Raw genomic sequence first — 6,133 nt, 5'->3', positions numbered from 1 at the left:
CCGCGACCTCAAGCGGGTCATCTCAAGCGTGCCAATCTTGGCAGCGCCGGGTGAAAGGGAACCCATACTCATATGCATTGCAGCGACCACTTGCGTGGTTAGTCTAGTGCTGGTAGTTGAACGCAAGGAAGAGGGCAAGGTACTGTTAGTGCAATGCCCTATCTACTACCTCAGCGGGGTCTTATCCGCCTCCAAGCAAAACTATCCCCACTACCAAAAAATGTGTTATGGTGTTTACCTTGCTGCAAAGAAGTTGAAGCAATACTTCCAAGAGCATGCCATCACTATGGTGAGCATCGCTCCACTTTCAGAAATCATGGACGACCGTGACGCGACGGGCAGGATCGCCAAGTGGTCTGACCACGATATCCGCTACGAGCCTCGCACTACCATCAAATCTCAGGTGGTGGCCGACTTCCTGGTCGACTGGGCTGAAACCCAGTTTGAGCCACCACCTCCAGACTCCACGCATTGGCGGATGCACTTCGATGGCTTAAAGATGCGGACTGGTGTGGGAGCCGACATCGTTTTGACGTCTCTGGCACTACAAGAAATATGCTCATACATGACGTTTTTTAAGATGTCGTTGACGAGTTCGTCATAAATCTATGACGATTTCATCCGAGATCGTCGTAAACCATTTGAGGGGATCAAATCTACATATAAATTACGACGATGTGAGTCAAAAACGTCGTAACCACATAAGATGAGATCGTCATAACTTTTACGATGATTGTAACAATGTCGTAACATGTTCTAACTATGTTAACATGTCACTCGTGGGTCCATTCTATCCCACCTCATGCTAGTTTGTGAAGCAACCTACTATTCTGTCATTCCAAAAATTCTCGAAAAATTCTCATAAATACTTTGGATCATATATTTCTCAAATATGTGAAAACCTTTCCTTCCATAGTTCAAAAACAATTCAACAATATTCATTTTCCTATTCTGTTTAGAATAGCACTTTGTGAAGGAAGTGCTATTTCTATTTCTTTGATTACCCTCATATTTTGAGGGCACTCTTTCCTATCCAAATCATTGTCTCATGAAAACTTTCGTAAGGATTTGCCTAGTAAATCTCTCTCATCAAATTTCCAAAGTTTGTGTTCAGCTAATAGCTTTGTGAAGGAGGTACTAGATAGGAATATCCTGATGAGTTGAATTTTTTCCACATCACCTATGTGCCCAAAACATAGATTCCTCTATTTTTAGTATTTGCAAGCTTAGTACAAGTTTGTACTAGAGCTAGTACAAAGTTGAGACAGTTATTTTGGGACGAAGGGAGTATTTTAAATCACTGATTTTCCGAACCAATCAAAACCCTTCCCACAGATCGATGACATGGTGCCCATCCATCCATCCATCCATCTCTTCATCCCACATCCATCCATCCATCTATCTACAGAAAAAAAAAACTAAAAAAAGCAGCCCAAACCCTAGGTCAGATCCCCCCATCCCACCCTTCCTCCCTAGTCCCCATCTCCTCGCCGCCGCCGCCACCTCCTCCCCGTCCCCGCCCCCCTCCCGATCCCCACCACCTCGTTTGAGGACAGGGACCGCGGGCTGTCCTCGTCGGAGGCGGCGGCGCGGCTGCGTGCGCACGGGCCCAATGAGCTGCTCGACCACCCGGGGACCTCAGTGTTGCAGCTCGTGGCGCAGCAGTTCGAGGACACGCTGGTGCGCATCCCTCTCGCCGTCGGCGCCGTCTCGTTCGCGCTCGCGCTCTCCTCGTCGGCCCGCACGCTCACGCTCTCGGCCTTCGTCGAGCCGCTCGTCATCTTCCTCATCCACGTCGTCAACGCCGCCGTCGGGGTCTGGCAGGAGACCAACGCCGAGAAGGCACTCGAGACGTTGCGCCAGATTCAGTCCGACCACGCCGCCGTGCTCCGCGACGCCGAGTGGGCGCCCGCCCTCCCCGCGCGTGACCTCGTCGTGGGGGACGTCGTCATGGTCCGCGTAGGGGACAAGGTCCCCGCCGACATGCGCGTCCTCAGGATCGTCTTGTCGAACTTCCGGGTCGAGCAGGAGTAGCTCACCGGCGAGACCAACTCCGTCAACAAGACGGCCCACGCCGTGCCGGCCGACGATGCCGACATCTAGGCCAAGGACTGCATGGTGTTCGCGGGCACCACCGTCGTCAATGGCAGCGCCGTCTACCTCGTCGTGCTTACCGGGATGGCCACCGAGATTGGCAAGATCCACTCGCAGATCCACGAGGCCTTGCAGGAGGGCGACGACATGTCGCTCAAAAAGAAGCTCAACGAGTTCAGCGAGGCGCTCATCATGATCATCGGCCTCATATGCATCCTCGTGTGGCTCATCAAGGTCAAGTACTTCTTGACCTTCGAGCTCGACGGATGGGTGCCCAGCAACATCCATCCATCTATCTACATCCATCCATCCATCCACCTACATCTAAGCAATCGTTTTTGTTTGCTAATGTGATAGGTAATACTTGGTGTGGACCGGCTAGACATGATTAAAGGATTCCTGCAAAAGGTGTTGGCCTTTGATAAATTTCTTGTGGAAAACAAGGAATTGGATTATGAATACAAAGTAGTTCTACTGCAGATTGCAGTGCCAACCAGAAGTGACGTACCTGAATGTAGGATTCATTTCTATGGTTTATAATTTGTTTGTGCCTTCTATGCAAATAACTCGTATAATGGACATGCAGAATATTTACTTACTTGAATGGGTTTATAATTTAGTACAATGTGATATCATGCTTCAGAAATAATATACCTTCTACGCTTCTACTAGCTGAAGTAATGGAACTCCCAAATTTGTTGCTGACACTTCTTGTGAATGAAATAGAAGATGCGGTAATGCTTGAAGTGTTTTGTCCAAAACATAAATTTCTGCATGATTGGGTTCCTTAGAATATTTCAGAGTACTGTTTTTAGTAATCATGGAACGCATATTACTATTGGTAACTCTCTACTTTTAATTTGCAAAATAAAAATGCCTCATTAAGATTTAAGGGTCCAAGTCCCAAGAGTCTAATACCACACACACAGTCGGCCATTCTTAAATTTTGCATCCTAATGAACTTCTTTTCTGACAGAAAATAATGCTACTCTGATACTGATGACATAATTACAATCAATTCCCTCACACCCTTAGCTCTTCAAATTATATATGTTTTGGGTTTCCACACATTTGGTACCTCTGCCCGGCGAAAACATAGGGGTTAATCATGTTGTGCAATTCTATTCAGGCCTGGTTCGGGGAACTACCCGAAGGCGTTCTTGATAGCCTCTCACCGGAGCAAGTCCTGAACTGCAGCAGCCTCTCCTTCCAACGGCGACCAAGGTAACCTAGACCTCTTTCATCTCTTCTGCTTCAATTTATTGTTGAGTTGCTGGCCTGTTGTTGCTCGTCAAGTGCTGCTGCTGCTGTGCTCTGCTTCTGCTGATTGCTTACGTTGTTCATGTGCTGATGTTGATTGATGTTCATGTGATGCTACTGCTAATTGCTTATTGTTGCTACTGCTGCTGTGCTCTGCCTCTGTTGATTGCTTATGTTGTTCATGTGCTGCTGCTGATTGATGTTCGAGGGGTTCGTGGACAAGGAGTCCGATGGCGAGGTCAAGCCCTTCCCCGCTGGCAGGAGCGGCTTCTCTGGAGCTAAAGAAAGGGCCCCTGTCAGCCCCGCGTCGGTTTGGGTGCTTCTGTTTGCCCTGCTCGTCTGACCTCTGAGGTGAATAGACGGTTTCTTGGGCCCGTCGTGCGATGGATGGATCCGGCGTCTAGGACGCCTCTTCGGAGATCCGTTGGATTTCCTGCTCTGTTCAGGATTTGGGGTGGGAGATTTGAGTCGTTTGGTGGGTTGGTGGTTGGATTCGCAGCAGTAGCTAGATGTAATGTCGATTTGTGCTAATTTTCTGTGAATGCTCATTGCAACTTAATTACCCCGATTTCATATCTAAACTTTTCCTTTGTCATGTGACTGAGATATATCTAGAAAAAGATCCTTGATGCAACTCCGATGACTGATTAGAGAAGCTTGATGTTTATTTTTGTGAAAAATATGGTGCTGTATCCCCCCGCAAAGAAAAAAAAGAAGGAAAATATGGTGTTGTAGATGTGGCTTGTTCTGGAAAACTTTTATCTCCCCTCCCCCTGGGATTTCTCTGCACTTAGGTTCTCTGCAATATTTTGAGGGTCGAAACTTCTCTCATGGTGTATTGACTTTATCATTGCTAGTAGCTAAATCACAAATGTTTGTTTATAGCTACACTGACCAGACGTTTAGGCGTGTTTGATGAATTTTTTCTCTCTTAAAGCATGAATTAACAGAAATCATAATTCGTAAGATAGACCAGAAACAGACCTATTGGTGTTAATTGTCGTTGTTCAACAGTGGTGAAGTGAGAAACAGGTGTTCTAACTTCCAAATCTTGACTGGCTTAAGTTAATGTATATGGCACATTTACAGTTTCTCATTTGCAAGTATCTTTATGGATCGTTGTTTATTAGTCAAGGTTCTACTTGGTGCTAGTTTCCCGATCCGCACACTGATTATTGTGATGATGATCACGGTATTTATTGCGGATCAGTTGCTGGTTCTGTCAACTTTTTTCCATGGGTGTGGATATCAAGATTTTGATGTACTCACATCTGTCTTTAGTTCTGCATTATGTGATAGTGAATTATAATGCGATCCTTTTGTTTGAGTAATTATTTCATTTTAATGAGATTGAAGCCTATTACTAGTTTCAATGCTCTTTAAAATATCCTAACTGATAAGGATAAGATGAATAAATCTCATTGATCTAAACATTGTCCTCTTTACCAGTTCATTTTGCTTGGAGTTGTTCCATTCCGTAGGGATGTTCCATTTTTGACATCCAAATGGACTGATCGTCTCTTTACTTAGAAAATACAGTTACTTATGGCTCTCTGGTACATGTACAGACGAAACCACCCTGTTTGCCACTTTACCTTCATCTGAACTGATCGTCTTTACCTCTCCTTCCTCATTAATTTAAAGATTGTAGTTTAAAAGATCAAGAAAATAGGCAAAGGCTTTTTTATCTTTGATCTTGTACTTTACAAGAGATCTTCCATATCTGAGCAAGCCTGGTTAACTGGTTAACTTGTGTAAATAATTAAAAAAATTACATGTAAATTTGACGGTTTTATGACTTCAAATGCTTATTGTTTATGACAAACCTAGGGTTAGGAGTCCTTAGTTCGCTTTCAGTTTTTGGTGGAGGTTTCGGTCTTGCTTTTTTGCTCAAGTTCTGGCGTCTAGGTTGGATTTACACTTCCTTCTATGTTGCTGCCACTGCAAGCTGTTTGATTTTTTATAACAAGTACATTCCATCTTGACTCCCCAGATCATTACTCATAACTCAGATTAAAGCTGACGCTAGCTGTTGGCTCCTCCCTGAGCTGTTTTTGTTTTGTCTAGTTTTAGCCCTAGTGGTGTTTGTCAGTGCTCAGTTCAGGTTATGTTTGGTTGGTTGTGACTTGTATTTTCTTGTCAGCCGTTCGGTCAATGGTTTGATATACTAAACACTCTTTCTTCTTCTACAAACTTTGAATGGTGTTTTTTCGGCAGGTGGTTGCTATAACAGTGTTCTTCTTGGTGTGTATAGCAGTCTATGCTTTCTTGTCTCCGTTTCTTGGGAAGAACTTGTATCAGTATATTGCAATCGATGTTTATAGTTTCCTGGTAAGGTTCCACTTCCTCTATTTTCATGCATGGATCGGATCCTAGAGTATATTTCATTTAATATGCCTCTGGTATCTATTTCTTTTTATCAGGCCTTATCGGTACTGATTCTATATGCTAGATGTACTACTATTAATCCTGCTGACCCTCACATCGTGATTACTATCAATGGTGCACTAATCTATAAATCAGAAGGTATGTCCTGATACCTGATTAAACTGCTATTGAAGTTTGAGTGCTAATGCAGCATATCATTTTGATTAAAGATTAATAGTAGGCAATGTAAACTGTAGTCAATAATTCAGGTAAAAACTTAAAGATTCACAGTAGGCTATGTAAACAGTAGTCCATAGAAAAAGTACGTCGTGGTTTCCATGGTATTTTTGCTTTGTAGGCAATATTACGGTCTAATGTTTTTTTGTTTTGTCTCTTTCTCTGTTGCTAGGAA

General features: G+C 44.1%; 1 pseudogene; it reads left to right on the top strand.

The window, feature by feature from the left end:
* Nucleotides 1–316: 316 nt before the first annotated feature.
* LOC123400035 lies at nt 317–3,697 on the top strand (annotated as a pseudogene).
* The last annotated feature ends 2,436 nt before the right edge of the window (nt 3,698–6,133 follow it).

The sequence above is a fragment of the Hordeum vulgare genome, chromosome 1H (assembly GCF_904849725.1).
Source record: "Hordeum vulgare subsp. vulgare chromosome 1H, MorexV3_pseudomolecules_assembly, whole genome shotgun sequence".
In the NCBI taxonomy this organism is placed as follows: Eukaryota; Viridiplantae; Streptophyta; class Magnoliopsida; order Poales; family Poaceae; genus Hordeum; species Hordeum vulgare.
The sequence above is the reverse complement of the archived record's forward strand: the minus strand, read 5'-3'. Positions and strand labels throughout refer to the sequence as shown.